This window comes from Dendrobates tinctorius, unplaced genomic scaffold (assembly GCF_039654945.1).
Source record: "Dendrobates tinctorius isolate UK_male_01 unplaced genomic scaffold, ASM3965494v1 ptg000011l, whole genome shotgun sequence".
NCBI classification, from domain to species: domain Eukaryota; kingdom Metazoa; phylum Chordata; class Amphibia; order Anura; family Dendrobatidae; genus Dendrobates; species Dendrobates tinctorius.
Genome location: NW_027361679.1, coordinates 11,833,995 through 11,852,142, shown reverse-complemented (window position 1 = coordinate 11,852,142; position 18,148 = coordinate 11,833,995).

Below are 18,148 nucleotides of genomic sequence, written 5' to 3'. Positions count from 1 at the left end.
CACAGTTTGCACATGAGAATGCTGGAAACAAGTAACATAGTAACATAGTTATTAAGGTTGAAGGAAGACTTTAAGTCCATCTAGTTCAACCCATATCCTATCCTAACATGTTGATCCAGAGGAAGACAAAAAAAACCCATGTGTCAATCAGTAAGCTTTACATTGGGGAAAAAATATCCTTCCCGACTCCACATACGGTAATCAGACCAGCTCTCTGGATCAATGCAGTATCAAGGAAACAAGTGTATATAACCTGTAATATTATACTTTTCAAGAAAGGCATCCAGTCCCTTCTTAAATTTTAGTAGGGAATCACTCATTACAACATCATATGGCAGAGAGTTTCATAGTCTCACTGCTCTTACAGTAAAGAATCCACATCTGTGATTATGCTTAAATCTCCTTTCCTCCAGACGTAGAGGATGCCCCCTTGTCCCCGCCACAGGTCTAAGAGTAAAAAGATCATTAGAAAGGTCTTTGTATTGTCCCCGCATATATTTATACATTGTAATAAGATCACCCCTAAGCCTTCGATTTTCCAAACTAAATAACCCCAAGTGTAATAACCTGTCATGGTATTGCAGACCCCTAGTTCCCTAATAACCTTGGTCGCTCTTCTCTGCAGCCGCTCCAGTTCAGCTGTGTCTTTCTTATACACTGGAGACCAGAACTGTACACAGTATTCTGTGTGGTTGCACTAGTGACTTATATAGAGGTAAAATTATGTTCTCCTCATGAGCATCTATGCCTCTTTTAATGCATTCCATTATTTTATTTGCCTTTGCAGCAGCTACATGACACTGGCCACTAAATGTAAGTTTGTCGCCCACCCATACACCCAGGTCTTTTTCAGTGACAGTTATGCCCAGTGTTTTACAATTAAGCACATAATTATACATCGTGTTTGTTTTACCCAAGTGTATGACCTTACATTTATCCCCATTAAAGCTCATTTGCCATTTATCAGCCCAAGCTTCTAGTTTACATAAATCCTCCTGTAATATAAAATTGTCCTCCTCTGTATTGATTACCCTGCAGAGTTTAGTGTCATCTGCAAATATTGAAATTGTACTCTCTATGCCCCCTACAAGCTCATTAATAAATATGTTAAAAAGAAGCGGGCCCAATACTGACCCCTGTGGTACTCCACTGCTAACAGTGACCCAGTCCGAGTGTGCTCCATTAATAACCACCCTTTGTTTCCTATCCATGTGCCAGCTCTTAACCCACTTACACATATTTTCCCCTATCCCCATTGTTCTCATTTTATGTATCAACCTTTTGTGTGGCACCGTATCAAATGCTTTTGAAAAGTCCATGTACACAACATCCACTGCATCCCCTTGGTCCAGTCCGGAACTTACCTCTTCATAAAAGTTTAGTTTCAGATTAGTCTGACAGGAACGGTCCCTTGTAAACCCAAGTAGGTCTGTGTCTAGCCCATGCACAGATAAGCAAGTCCAAACAAGGTGTTTGATTATCCAAGGAGGCCTGGGTAGGAAGTCTCAGATTTTGCAGAGCAGTGCTGAGCTTTGCAGATAATTAAACGAAGGCAGAACAAAAGCAGCAGCCAGCTTACGTGTTGCAGGTGAAGGTCAGCAGCACCTAGAAAGCAGCACGAGCAGCTAGGAGCAGGAGGAACACTTGGCACAGATGAATACAGCAGAACTCTGAGAGCGAGGAGCAGGATATTCACACAGGTTTGCTGGAGCAGCTAGAAAGCCAGGAAACCACCAGGAGCAGAACACAGGCAGAATACTCTAGCACAGACTAGAGTATGGGGTGAAGTTATAAGGCAGGAAGACAAAGTGCACATGAAGCAAAAGACACCATCTTTCAAAAGGGCAGGCATGCCCAAAGGGTAACCAAAATTATTCAGTGTCCTGACAGTTATTAGTAATTCAAAGTGTATCACTATCAAGTTTTTCCCATTAAAATCACTGTTGTAATCCTTCTAAAAAAAACTTTGCATAGCTATATTATAGTTACATCTTATCTGCTCATTTAGAACCAAAAGAAAAGCACCGACCATATGATCCAACGGAAAATGTGGGACAATCGATATTAGGATAAAATACCTTTATTAACAAGAGTGGCATATGATAGCACCACAGAAAAAAAGGTGCCCACACATTATAATAAAAGGAAATTACTTTTTCACAATTAAAACATGTCATTAAAACTAAACCACTGGGTGAGTAATAGAACAATACATGTGTATATGTATATTCAATATGGATATATAAATATATCATGAGGCGATAAATCATGTATGTCTTTAGCCTGAAAAGGAGAAGGAAGAAATGCTATGTCCCACTAGTCCAGTGTTAGAGACAGAAGTAGATTCCAGTGAAATATAGTAATGAATAATATCTAGCTATAGGATCATGAATCAGAGAAAACAATCGAGCACCATGAATGAGGAGCTAAAACTATGTATATGCCCACTGAATGGGGAATAAATTCCAAATATACTCAAAATGGGTGAAGTCATAATCAATTGTGTTCCTAGATGTAAACTAGAGCAAGTGAAAAAATTGTGCAGTGTTTATTGTTTTCCATGCTTGTGCAGTGTGTATTGTGGGAGTGGCACTTGTGCAGTATGTTGCTGACACCCACATTTACGCATTATCCATTGGCAATCCATGCATGCGCCATAATGAGTGGCTCCCCATGCGTGCACGCTGAAACTGGTTATAATTCCCAGCTTCACTGATTGAATGCACATGCGCTGGGAGCCACTCATCACGGCTCATGCACAGATCACAGATGGACAATGCACAAGAGCAGGTCAGCAACATGCTATGCAAACACGGCTGCCACAATACACACAGTGCAAGCACGTAAAGCAATAAACACTGTCCAATCAATGGGAAAAACGTGTTAGGCTAGTTTCACACTAGCATTAGGAGGCGCAGTGCAGGGCCACCACTAAGCTCCGCCCCTGGTCGCACCTCCTCCGGTCAGCTCCTCCTCTGGGCGCATGGCGCTGCATGTGACTAGCGTACCCTATTTTAGCGTTGGGTGCACTGGCCGTGCGCTGGTATGTTTTTGCCGGCGCATGCGCCCATTTTGCACAAAAATGCAACACAGTGCGTTTGGCGCATGTCAGCGCAGTGCAAAAATGGTGCATGCACCGGCAAAACCATACCAATGCACAGCCAGCGTACCCAATGCTAAATATAGGGTACGCTGGTCGCATGCAGCATTATGCGCCCAGAGGAGGAGCTGACCGGAGGAGACACGGCCAGGGGCAGAGCTTAGCGGTGGCGCTGCGCCTTCTAATGCTAGTGTGAAACTAGCCTAAGTGATATACATTCCATCACTAACAATTCACTGACGGCATTACACATTGTTACAAAGGACATGACAGGTTCCCTATAACTCATCCCACAAACAATCAAACACAACTAAGGTCCATCATCTGTGAGTGGAAAAATAGTGGTTTCTACTTGAAAGACATGGCGTTCCCTATGTAAATTCCAGTGAGATGAGTTGAAAAGTTGTGAGGGTAATTTAATTCCTGGTTTTAGTGAGTGTAGGACAGTGGGAGAGAGACAGTAATCATATAGAGTAATCATATAGAGAAGCTTCAACAGGAAACAGGAATTAGAGAGTGGCAAAAATACTTTCAGACAGCTGAAAATGCCAGGAACAGAAGAGTGAAGGAAGGAGAAAGAGTAACTTCAGTAATACTGTGAAGTTATACATAAGTTTTATTCAGATGATCAGTTTTACTGAAGTTATTCTTTCTCGGGTCTCCACCCTGCATTTTTGGCGGTCTTAAGAGACCCAATCACTATGCAAGGATTGTCTGCCAGGCACTGTAATGCCGCAGCCATCTTTGTTGTGGTCTCACAGTGATTGGCTGGCCGCACAGCATCATCAGGGGTATAAGAGACCGGATACTGCCCTGCTCGGCGTATTCAGCTCCGGATTGAGATAGCGTAGGGAGAGCTGCTGCTGAGATAGGGTCAGATTTGGGGATTTATTAGTCAGTGTGGGGATTACCATCCTAATCTGCTCAAATCCAACTAAGCCAACAGTCCTTCTAAGGATTAATTCCGGAGTATACAGGTTGCAGTGTTAGGTAGGCAGGGGAGTGTACATCGCTCTATACATATCAGTGCAAGACCTGCAGGCACTGTTTGTATGTATATAGATATCATTGCATACATCAAGAAAGTCAATTCAATTATTGTCTGCTACTGCTGCTGCTACCTATAGCATATATTGACCGTATGTACCTAGCCCCAGGTATAATTGGCTAGGAAAAATTTTTTGGCCAGGTTAATAGAGATTATTTTATTGAAAAGCAATCCAGAGCCCTTTTTTTCTCAATTTGCTTTTTGACACTGCACAATACAGCCAGATCCTTTTCCTAGCACAACATGAAAATCCAGCTAATTTAAAGAGGTCCCAAAAATCATTTTTGAGTGCGCAGAGAAATCTTTTATTTTTATGTGGTACGGTAGAGTAGAAATTTTTTTGAGTGTCTTACACAATTTCTTGACACCATTTTTCTGAACCAAAAAAAAAATACATACAGGTCACATATTTTACAGTGCAAAACAGAAGCCGCGGAGACACCATCACGTGTTTCTCAACGCAAGCAATGACCAGCCAGGTCTTTGCCCGGGAAGGAACAACCACGGGAAGGGCAGTCTCCAATGAAGGAAACCACCTATGCCAAAACATGGTATCCATCCACATACAGCTGTTTCGGGGTATTGCCCCTCATCAGTGTGGAGTAGGAAACTGGCTGGTAGGAGCAATGCCTAGTAAAAAGACTATGAAAAGGAGGATGAATGAACTCATGGAGATCAACATCCGACACTGCGGAGACACCATCACGTGTTTCTCAACGCAGTGATTCTAGAGCACTGCCCCCATTCCTTATGGGAAATATGTAAAACATGCAAAACAGAAGCCGCGGAGACACCATCACGTGTTTCTCAACGCAAGCAATGACCAGCCAGGTCTTTGCCCAGGAAGGAACAACCACGGGAAGGGCAGTCTCCAATGAAGGAAACCACCTATGCCAAAACATGGTATCCATCCACATATTTTACAGTGTGATATATCTGTGACACGCCTCATACATCCGTGTGCTAAAAATTTGGGCATTTTAGGCCGGTATTCCATTTTTTTGCTGTCTGTACCTCTAGTTATATACAGCACTATTTTGCATTAAAAACAAAACCAGGCCACATATTTGGCAGTGTAGTATCTCAGTGCCAGGCCTCATATATCTCCATGGTCCAAGTTTGGCCATTTTAGGCTACTTTCACACTAGCGTCGACCGACGTACGTCGCAATGCGTCATTTTGGACAAAAAAACGCATCCTGCAAAGTTGCCTGCAGGATGCGTTTTTTCTCCATAGACTTACATTAGCGACACATTGCGACGTAGGGGCACACGTCGCATCCGTCGTGCGACGGATGCGTTGTGTTTTGGTGGCCGCGGCGCACACAAAAACGTTACATGTAACTTTTTTGTGCATCGTCTCCGCCATTTTCGACTGCGCATGTGTGGCCGAAACTCCGCCTCCTCCTCCCAGGATATTACAATGGGGCAGCGGATGCGTTGAAAAACTGCATCCGCTGCCCCTGTTTTGCACAACTTTCACAACGTGCGACAGTACGTCGCCCCAACGCAGGGCGACGGCCGTCGCGTGACGCTAGTGTGAAAGTAGCCTTAGGCCAGTATTCCAGTGTTTTTCCTGTCTGTCACTCTAGTTATATACAGCACTCTTTAGCATAAAAAAGAAAAAATACAGGCAGTGTGGTATCTCCATGAAAGGCCTCATATATCTTTGTGCTTGAAGGTTGGGCATTTTAGGCCAGTATTCCAGTGTTTTTCCTGTCTGTCACTCTAGTTATATATAGCACTCTTTAGCATAAAAAAGAAAAAATACAGGCAGTGTGGTATCTCCGTGAAAGGCCTCATATATCTTTGTGCTTGAAGGTTGGGCATTTTAGGCCAGTATTCCAGTGTTTTTCATGTCTGTCACTCTAGTTATATACAGCACTATTTTACATTTAAACAAAAAAAACAGGCCACATATTTTACAGTGTGGTATATCTGTGACACACCTCATACATCCATGTGATAAAAATGTGGGCATTTTGCGCCGGTATTCCATTTTTTTTTGCTGTCTGGCACTCTAGTTATATACAGCACTATTTTGCATTAAAAAAACAGGAAATATATTTGTCAGTGTGGTATATCCATGCCAGACCTCACATATCTGCTTGCTCCAAGTTTCGGCATTTTAGGCTGGTATTCCAGTGTTTTTCCTGTCTGTTACTCTAGTTATATACAGCACTATTTTGTGACCATCATGTCTATTTTGTATTGTCTAGTGTACTCTTAAGGTGATTAAATATATAACCTGTGGGGCTGTTTTTTTATCTCACAAACTGTACCAAGCTGACCTAATGTGTCCCCAGGGGGTGCGGAACGTCATGTTGGTGAAAGTTGGTATACCACGTTATTTGATCCTTCTGGCGCAACAGCAATATCAGATGGGGTGACAAAGTGTCGATCCTTCACATGTGGCGGCACCAGTGGAAATTTGCATGATTTCTCTTTTGCCATGCTTCACAAGTGGTGGTAAAAGTAGGATTATGTGTGATCTCTCCGATGCCATCCTTCACAATAGCTCTTTCATAACATGGGGCAGGGGAGGTAATAGACTTCTTCATCTTTAAAAAAGAGAAGCATACTGGATTGATGAATTACAGACATTAAAATCCATGGGTCTGACTCAGGAGTATGAAATTGTTTTTTTCTGTATATATTTTGGTTTATTCCCTTTATCACTGATAAAGGAATATTGATTAGTTACAAATATCTATAAGCTTGCTTGCTGTAGATGTGTTACACCTTATTTTTTCCATGGTAATGAAATACTTTTCTGTTTGATAAATAAGTTTATTAATATATCTACCTATACACCGTAACAAACTGTATTTAACTTGGATCTTTGTCACATCTATCTAATGACCTTATGCTGTGGATGCTATTTATCTATTTATACTAATTAATGCATGACATGAAGCAAGAATGTATATTTTCCCTTTTTCTAGTCCTTATAAATAACTACCGTATATACTCGTGTATAAGCCGACCCGTGTGTAAGCCGACCGCCCTAATTTTGCCGCAAAAAACTGGGAAAACTTATTGACTCATGTATAAGCCTAGGGTGGAAAATGCAGCAGCTACTGGTAAATTTCAAAAATAAAAATAGATACCAATAAAAGTAAAATTAATTGAGACATCAGTAGGTTAAATGTTTTTGAATATCCATATTGAATCAGGAGCCCCATTTAATGATCCATACAGTTCATAAGATGCTCCATACAAGACACTCCATATAATGTAGCACAAAGGTTAATAATGGCCCCATAAGATACTCCATAGAATAATATGCCCCATATAATGCTCCATAAAGGTTATGGCCCCATAAGCTGCTCCATAGAATATGCCCCCATAAAATGCTCCATAGATAATTCCCTCATAAGATGCTCCATAAGATGCTCCATTGATTATGTCCCATAAGATGCTCCATAGATTATTCCCCCATAAGATGCTCCATAAAATGCTCCAAAGATTATTCCCCCATAAGATGCTCCATAAATTATGCCCCATATGCTGCTCCATAGAATATGCCCCCATATGCTTCCCCATGGAATATACCCCCATATGCTGCCCCATAAAATATGCCCTCATATGTTGCCCCTATATGCTGCCCCATAGAATATGCCCCCATATGTTGCACCATAGAATATGCCCCCATATGTTGCCCCATAGAATATGCCCCCATATGTTGCCTCATAGAATATGCTCCATATGCTGCCCCCATATGCTGCCCCATAGAATATGCCCCCATATGCAGCCCCCAAAAGATACTCCATATATTATGCTCCCATATGCTGCCCCCATAAGATGCTCCATAGACTAATCCCCCATATGCTGTCCCCATATGCTGCTCCATAGAATATATCCCCATATGCTGCCCCTATAAGATGCTCCATATATTATGCCCCCATATGCCACTGCTGCTGCTGAAAAAAAATGCCATACTCACCTCTCCGTCGCTGGGGGCCAGGTGCTGGTGTTGCCCCTGGCTCAGGACCTGGCACCTGAGATGTTCACCTGTCCCAGGTCCATCGTTGCTCACCACTGTCTGCCGCTTCCTGTGTCAGTGACTGTTCAGTCAGCAGAGGGCGTGGCGTGCACTAACCACATCACCGCGCCCTCTGCTGCCTAATCGTCACTGACACAGGACGCAGCAGACAGCGGTGAGCTCATATCCATGAGTTTAATGAGCGGTATCACGTGACCACTGAAGGCAGGAAGGGAGACAGTGGGAGAAGCGGGGGGGCTGCAGAGACCATGCCAGGAGGGGGTAAGTATTATCTCAGACATCCCCACTCCCCCACCGACCCCCAGGTATATGACTCGTGTATAAGCCGAGAAGTGGACTTTTAACCCCAAAAAATGAGCTGAAAATCTAGGCTTATACACGAATATATACGGTATATGAATACGCATCTCATTTTTTACATTTTTTATATCTTGCAATCATGCCCCTTTTCCATTTCAGAGTTGTACTTAGGCTCTCAGGTATGGCAGCATGCATGAACTCACAGAGCATCTGGTGCTCACCATCTCTGAGCATGCTTTATCCTTCGCATGATACCTGCCTCTGTTTAGGCTGACTAACCTGACTTCCATATTGGCTTCTAGTCTCTGCAATCATCATCCCTAAATAACAACATTTCGTCTATTGTGCACTTAAGAAATTCATTTTTCAACTTTAAAGCTAATCAGAGGCACATGTATAGCGAGAGTAGAAGTTGTAGTCACACTGGATACTGGGGGGAGTGGGCTCGATCCAAAAGATGCTTTTGGCCTGTTAAATATTGTTCATTGGGGTCCACAGGCTCCAAATATCTGACTATTTTTTATTATTATTTATTTATATAGTGCCATTAATTCCATGATGCTGTACATGAGAAGGGGGTTACAACAAAGTTATAGATATTGTTAACAGTAAATTTACAATGACAGACTGGTACAGATGGGAGAGGACCCTGTCCTTGCGGACTTACTTTCTATGGCTACAACCTATATTTGTAACAATAATTTAGTTACTAATTAGTTGCATTTAATAACTTTCTACTAGTGTCATTGCATTTTTTTCTGTTTTTGTATGTGTCTTAACATTTTGGAAATGCTTTTGCTTCTTTTTTTCTCTAGAAAGTACAGAGAGGCTGTGTTGGATGGAATTTTTTTTATATCTGCTGTAAAAGTCTGTACATGTTACCCTTTCACAAATGTTGGGGGATGGAGAAAACTAAAAAAAAAGTTGGAAAAAAGTTTGCTTAGCTAAAAATTTTTAATGCCATTTAGGATTTTTCAGCAGATTTGTTCTCTGGAAAGAAAAGTTTTAGTTTATTTGAAGATATTGCTACCTGCTGTAGCTAAGTTCAGTATGTGACATTTCTTTGAGTGAGTTTAGCCTGCCTGTTATAAAAGAGAAATAGCTGATGAGAGGAATTTTCAACTTTTTTACTTATCTTATTGTACAGCTCTTTAATTTTTTGATCCCGAAACACTTAAGCTATAGAATTTAATGAGCTAGCATAATAGGTGAAAAACCTCCCTGGCCTCTATCATTGTCAGGGGATCACAATTGCAATAAAGATATTGTAGCTGGGATCTTCAGCACGTACAGACAGCTTAATAATATCCCATGTATGAAATATTCTTATAGTAAGGATGAATATTAAAAAAAACCATGTTTCTTCAAAGATTTAATTTGTTCTGTATTCATTTTTATGACAAATTGTAATTCACTGTCCAACTTCGATTTCTTATTGGTATTAAGATTTTTCATGCAAAAGGAAGTAAACTTTTAGAAAACGTTGAATGTTATTTGTAAAATGCATTTTTGACATGACCTGTATAGAACATTTATTTTTAAATGCATTCATTTGCTTGTTCACAATTAGTAGAAATGTGATTTTATTAGAGATGAGCTAGCACTAAAATGCTCGGGTGCTCGTTGCTTGAAACAAGCAATTCCTAATATTCTAATGCTCGTTTCAATAATGAGAGTCAATGGGAAAGCCAAGATTTTTTCTTGCTGACTCTACAAAGAGGTCTGGGAGCAGTGGAAATGTTCCAATGGTTGGGAAAAGGGTTGAATGGAAGAACAGCATAGGGAACAAAACTATATAATTTAAGTAAACCTAAGTTGATTAAAAAAATAGAAAATTTCAGTTTTATTTATGACGGAAGCAAGAATTGACAAAAAATAGGCACTCTTATATACACTGTATTAGATATAAAGGAGGGCTCATACACATGCTGTTCAAAATATCATGTAGTGGCACTCCTAGTCTCATAAAGGCTATGCACTTTTGAGGGTTATATACCAAGAAAATGTACTCCAGACTATGGAATAGTCTATGGGTTTGCAATATAATACCGATAAGGGTATGTGCACAAGTTGAGTAATATTTCTGCATCTCTTGGCAGGAAAAACACAGCTTTTTTATCTTGCATTTCTGTTGATTTGAGTGAAGTCAGTGGTGAAAAACGCAGGGCAAAAATGCACAAAGAATTGACATGCTGAAGAATATTTTCTGCCCAAAGTCAAAAATACTTAACATGTGCATGACACTTTAAGTATCTTATCTGGTTTGCTGGCATCAGGCTTTGTGAAAAATCCGTACAGGAAAAGATGAATCAAAAACACACCAAATCTGCAATGTGTACACACAGCCTAAAATTTTCAACAATCCTTTTCAGGCTTAAATAGCAGCAAAATCTACCCAAGAAGATGTAATACCCAATGAATGAGCAATAAAATGCCAATACATTTTTAAACAAGTTTGGTTATATACAAATGAAATGTATATACTCGACCTGCAGCCTGATATTATGGGTGGAGAGCCACACTAAGTCGCCAGGAGCAAAAGTTGGAGCAGGGCGCCGGTGCATGTCGACGGAAGCCCTCATTCTCTCCTTAGAGGCCCCGATTGCATCCTGAGTGCGATCCCAAATGTCACAACCTTCCACCTCCCAGTCTTCCACCCTGGAATCGGTGGACAACACGGGCATCGGGACAGGGACACGTGGATGCTGGCTGTAGTTAAGGAGGAACGGAGTCTGACCGGTGGAATCGGCACTGCGTTGTTCAAGGCAAATTCCGCCCATGGTAGAAAGGATGCCCAGTCATCCTGCCTGGCTGAGACAAAATGTCACATCTATGTGACCAAGGTCTGGTTAGCTCCCTCAACCAACCCGTTCGTCTCGGGGTGATAGGCTGAAGAGAGATTTAGCTCAATACTGAGCAGACTGCAGAGCTCCCTCCAAAACTGAGATGCCAACTGGGGACCCTAGTCACTGACTATCTTTTCTGGCATACCATACAAGCGAAATATGTGTTTTATGAATAACGCTGCCAGGCCCCTTGCAGAAGGTAGCCGCGAGAGTGGCACCAGGTGCACCATTATAGAAAAATGATCAGTGACAACTCAGATGACCGTGCTGCCACTGGACTTGGCAGACCGACCCCAAAGTCCATGCCGAGCATCTCCCAAGGTCTGTCTGCCACCGGCAGGGGGTAAAGTAGCCCGGCAGGCCTCTAATGAAAAGGCCTGTTCTGGGTGCAGGAGACGCATGCCGAAATGTAATCTCCCATATCCCGGGCCATATGCGGCCACCAATATGTCCTCACCAAGAGTTCTGTGGTCCGCTTAGTCCCAAAGTGGCCTCCTACCCTGGACGCGTGGGCCCAATAGAGAACTTCTGGTTGCAGATGGGCAGGGACAAAGGTCTTGCACAGGGGCACTGATTCAAGAGCGACCGGAGCCACAGTCCTCAAGCTCTCAGATGGGACGATTAGCCGAGGCTCAGTCTCCTCATCCTCCAGCGACACCACTGAGAGAGAGAGCATCGGCCCAGATGCTCCTCTCACCGGACAGATAATGAAGGGTGAAACGGAAGCAGAAGTAAAACAGAGACCATATGGCCTGGTGAGAATTCAGCCGCTGGGCCGTTTGGAGATATACCAGATTTTTATGGTCAGTGTACACCTGGAAGGGAAACCGCGCTCCCTCCAGGAGGTGTCTCCACTCAGAAAAGGCTAACTTCATTGCCAGTAACTCCCTGTCCCCGATGGAATAGTTCCTCTCCTCCAGTGAAAAGGTCTTACTAAAAAAGAAGCAGGGATGCTTCCGGTCTTTAGCGTCCTTCTCATGAAGGATCGCTCCAGCACCGATGGACGAGGCATCTACCTCCAGGATAAATGGTTTATCCACATGGGGACGATGGAGGATGGGAGCGCCAGCAAAATGGGTCTTGATGGAGGAGAAGGCCTCGGAGACCTGTTCTGGCCAAACCTTAGGATTGGCTCCCTTTTTGGTGAGGGCGACAAAGGTAGCCTCCAAGGTGGAGAAGTGAGGAATGAACTGGCGATAATAGTTAATGAACCCCAAAAAGTGCCGTACCGCCTTAAGGGAGTGGGGTTCTTGCCAGTCCATCACCACCTGCAATTTGGCAGGATCCATACCCAAACCCTGAGCAGAGATGATATAGCCTAGGAAAGGCAAGGACTCCTGCTCAAACTGGCACTTCTCCAACTTGGCGTAGAGGGAGTCCTCTCGCAAGCGGTCGAAGACCTTGCAAATGACTCTCCAGTGGGATTCTAAATCTGGAGAGAAGACAAGGATGTCATCCAGATAGACCACCACCGAGGTGGAGAGCATATTTCGGAAGACATCATTTACAAAGTCTTAGAAGATGGCTGGGGTATTACAGAGGCAAAAGGGCATGACCAGATACTTATAGTGGCCATCCCTGTAGTTAAAGGCCGTCTTCCATTCGTCCCCCGCACAAATTCCTATCAGGTTATAGGCCCCTAGTAGATCTAATTTAGAGAAAATCCTTGCTCCACGCAACCTATCGAACAGCTCAGATATCAGGGGCAGAGGGTATTTGTTCTTAACGGTTATGGCGTTAAGACCCCTGTAATCAATACAAGGACGAAGTTCTCCATTCTTCTTCTGCATGAAGAAGAATCCATCCCCTGCTGGTGACACTGACTTCCTTATAAACCCTCTTGCCAGATTCTCCATGATATACAGGATAGACAGCACCGGAATTTTGGATTCACTACAGCTGAGTCTGATTCTACGGACAATACAAACATGGGTGCCTCTTCTTCTTCTATTTTTTTAGGGAAGAACAAAGCCGACAAAATAATGGTAAAAGAAGGATCCGGCGAGGTGGCAGGAAACATGGGGGAAAGAAGAGACTTGCACAAACAGGGGAAGGGTCACAACCCCTCAATGAGGACTCACAATATGGAGGGGAGACGGAAAGGCCTGTGAGGCAGGATAGTTTAGTGGTAAATATCTCCTCTTGTGAATTATCTAAAGTTGATTATGACATTTTATCGAAAGGACTGTCATTCTGTCCTATGAATTCTCCCAATTGGTTTGCGATTGAATGTGATCTATTCTCATTTTTTAGGAGACTTCGGTTAACCTCTTTTTTTGCAGAGAAACAGGTGGGGTCTGATACTCTATCTGCATGTGATCCGTCCATGTTTACTCTTCAGGGTGTTGGGTTGCACTCTAAGAGTAACTTTCAACCACCTGCTAGGAATAATTTTGTGGAATCATATATTCAGCTTGTTGAAAGGGATGTTGCGCAGTTGAGAAATAACACTCGCCAGTTTGGTAAACATAACCTCAGTTTAGATGAGAAACAGGCTTTACAGAGGCTATCTGATAACGCGGCCATTATAATTAAAAATACTGACAATGGTGGAGCTGTGGTTATAATGGACACTAGTAAATATAAAGCTGAGATTTTACAACAGTTATCACATGGTGATGTTTACTTGAAATTGACTGGTGACCCCACCTCTCGGTTTCTTGGTGAGTTGCGACTTCTGGTCGATGTTGCCTATGCTGAGGGATTCATTGACCAGAAACTGCTTGACTTTTTAATTGTGGACACACCGACAACACCAATTTTATATACTCTACCGAAGATCCACAAGGATCTCTATAATCCTCCCCGACGTCCGATTGTATCCGGGAGGGGTTCACTTTTTAACAAAGTGGCCATTTTTTTGGATAAGGATTTGCGACGGTTTGCTACATCAGCACGGTCATATATCATGGACACCAATGATTTTTTGAATAAGATTAAGGATGTGGAGGTTGATTCTGACACAATATTAGCCTCGTTTGATGTAACCTCATTATACACGTCCATCCAGCATGACAAAGGGTTGGAGGCGGTCGGTGTGGTGCTATCAGGCTCTGATGTGACCCCAGAGTGTGCGCAGATGATTCTCTCTCTGCTAGGTTTCATCCTTAGGAAGAATTATTTTCTTTTTGGGGATGATTATTACCTGCAGATAAGGGTGGCCCCAACTTATGCAAACATCTATATGGCGGCATTTGAGGATCGTTTTGTGTACAATTCCAACTTTTGGAGTCACGTTCGGGCCTGGTGGCGCTACATCATCGATGTTTTTTGTGTATGGGATGGGAGTTTGGAGGATTTATACAACTTTCAAATAGAGTTGAATAGTGTTTATCCAGAATTGAAGTTTACCTTGACACAATCTCCAACTCAAGTCCAATTTTTGGACACATTGGTATACAAGGAAGGAAGTGTATTATGTACAGACCTATATGTGAAGGAAACTGATAGGAACAGCCTTTTTCACTTTAGTAGCAATCACCCAAGGAAGATGGTAGAGTCCTTACCTTGGAGCCAGATGGTACAAGTACATAGAATAGTCAAAGATAATAACAGGTTAAACAGTAGACTTGATGAGATGTGTGATAAATTTGTCAACAGGGGTTATCCAGGGAGGCATGTTAAATGCTTTAAGGAAAGAGCCATGAATTTGACAGCTGGTGAAATTTGTCAGAGACGAGATAGGACGTCCGTTAAACGGGTTCCATTTGTATCCACTTTTTGCCCTATTAGTGATAAAATCAATGGGATTTTAAATAAACATTGGAATTTACTACGTAAGGGATTACCTGAGATCCCTGAGTTTACTACTAGACCTATTTCATCATACCGGCATGGACGTAATTTAAGTGACAAATTGGTAAAGGCGGATGTGGGGCCTAGTAAAATGTTGTGACAACTGACATTGGGCCCTTTGACTGTGGGTAATTTTCCGTGCCTTGGATGTGCCTGCTGTGGGAATATGATCAAAGGTGATTGTTTTTTCATCCACATACGGGAAAACAATTTTTGATCAAGGAAAGGTTTACATGTACCTCTAGCTTTGTTGTTTATGTGATTATCTGCCCGTGTGGGCTAATTTATGTAGGGGAGACTACCATGGAGATTAGGGCACGTATTAGTAAACACAAGAGTACTATTAGAACACAACTTTTGGAACTTCCAATACCGAAGCATTTTGTTGAATGCAGACATTCTGTGAATCAATTATGATTTAGGGTGATAGATGGGGTCCCATTGTTAAGACGGGGAGGCGACAGGATTACATTGTTGAAAAAGAAGGAGTTGAGATAGATCTCGACTTTGGGTACCCTTCAACCGAAGGGTTTGAATCTTGATTACAATCTACAGATTTGTTCTAAGTAGTCCATATGAGTCTTGACAACATCATTCTTCAGTTTTCAACAGTGTTGATTGGTTTTAATTATGTTTTCTGTTTTTTTCAGGAATGATGCGGTGGAGTGACCGGAGGACATGGGGACTGAATTGTCCTGAAGACTTGTTGGTCTATGTAGTTTATCCATGTGAATTTATATTGATAATCCCCATGCCTTCTTGCCCTCCTCCTTCTTTTTGTGAATATGATAATAAAGTTACAAGATGTTAAAATCATTTGGGCCATATTTCAGTGTCCTTAATTATCAAGGTCTCAGCTTATTTCTGTATCTTACAAATGTGATTAATCTTTACTTTGATCGCCCTTTTGTGAGATCTATCGATAATATGTGATTACCGCTGAATGGGCATGTACATTGGAGGTATTATTGATGGCTTTGTTGTTTTCTCAATATATGATCATGTGACATTGTCATGTGAATGATCTTTGAAGGTTAGTGGCCAATGGTGTTTTGATGATGTGATTAGTCATGTGACTGCTTGAGCATTATTTTGTAGATAAGGTATGTTTGAACACTTAGGACTCCCTTTGTTACTGCATTGAAAGCGCTATTGCGCAGACTTGATATTTGCAATGTTATGGGACTTGTATGGCAGTGCTGGTCATGTGAACGCCCTGTTAGTTTTGTGGAACTTGCTGCGTGCCATTGCGCAGGCGCGGGAAGTTCAGTGACGTTATATTACGAGATTAGATGACGAAGCAGTTACTATGGTATCTATTATGTGCAAATGCGCATGCGCGGGAGTTGGAGGACGTTGCATCGCGAGACTAGATGATGACGCGGTTATTATGGAATCTGTTATGCGCAAATGCGCATGTGTGAGAATTTGGTGGCGTTGTATAGCGGGATTTTGGCTCCTGCGTTGCTGCTCTTTCTGCCATGGTATTGGTGCTTTTTAGCAACCCTTTTGGGTGGACGTGAGATGCTGGATGAAGACTCTGGAAATGCTGGGAATATGAGGTAATGTGCTGGTAACTCTAATAGGCTGCTTGCTATGGCGCCGATTTTAAGGAGGTTCAGTAATTGGCTAAGTGCCGTGACTGGCAATACTAGTTGTTAGCTTGTGACTCATTGGTTGGGGGCTGCTATGACAACTGGGGATGCTATTTGTTGATTGGCCACCATAGAAATTTGAGTGGCTATATTTTTCTGAATACTGCATCATTTCTGTAATTGTTTTTAATGTTGATGTACACGCAATATTATTTTTCTGTATGTACTATATGTTAATATGTTTTACGTGTATTACTGTTGTCTATTGTTTAATGGGCGGTTCTATGATGCTGACTGGCCATTTTGGCCTATATAAGACCGCCCCATATGCTGTTTTGTATGCTTGAAAAAGACCATCTGTTGGTCGAAACGTCGCATTTCTTCATGGCTTAATAAATTTATACATCTTTCACCTGGACGGGATGCTGCTCCTCTTCATTTCTTTGGGTCTCCATGATATATTTTGTGACATGGCCTCTGTCTCCGGGAGAGATAGGGGGTAAACTCGACCCCGCGGGGGCTCCGCACATAGGAATAGGTCTATGGAACAGTCATAGGGGTGATGCGGCGAAAGAGTCTCCGCCGCCTTTTTGGAGAATCCATCCGCGTACTTCCGATAGTTCTCAGGGAGCGAAGAAAGATCCGCGGGGACCTCAGTGGAAGCTACCTGTATGTACTCCCTAACGCATCTACCCTCACAGAACTTGCTCCAGCCTAGAATTCTCCTCGATAACCACTCTATGTGAGGAGAGTGGCAACGCAACCAGGGAACTCCTAAGAGAACCTGATCAATGCCCTCTGGCATAATTAGAAGAGACAAGGTCTCGTGGTGGGAAGGAGCCAACGAGAGCTTAAGGGGAGCAGTCTGATGCATAATTTGTGAGGGTAGGGTCGAGCCATTCACTATCCTGATGGTAACTGGGTGAGGTAGCAAAAGCAAGGGGATTGCGTGCCGTTGGACGAAGTCTAAAGACACAAAATTTCCTTCTGCCCCGGAGTCCATGCAAACCTCTACCACCAAGGTAGAAGGCCCAAACTCTAGCGTCCCATTAAAGGACAGCTTGGAGGAGAAAGATCCAGTGTCTAGTTGGCCTCCTCCAATTACCACTAGACGTGGGCGTTTCCCGACCGCTGTGGGCACCTGTTAGCCAAGTGACCAGGCTGTCGACACTGGAAACAGAGCATGGGGGTGCTCACCGAACATGACTTGGAGCCCGTGCGAGACACCTCCATGGCCTCAGGAGGCTCTATCACCCATTCAGGAGGTTCCAGAAGTTTAGAGAAGATGGGAGCCAAACTAACCCTCAATCTGGACTGGGAGCGCTTCAACCCGGGCTCCGTGAAACGGAGGTGTATGCGGGTGGAGATGGTAATAAGCTCCTCCAGCATAGCAGGAACCTCCCTGATGGCCAGAGCATCCTTGACGTGCTCCGCCACACCCCTCCAGAACACTGGTATA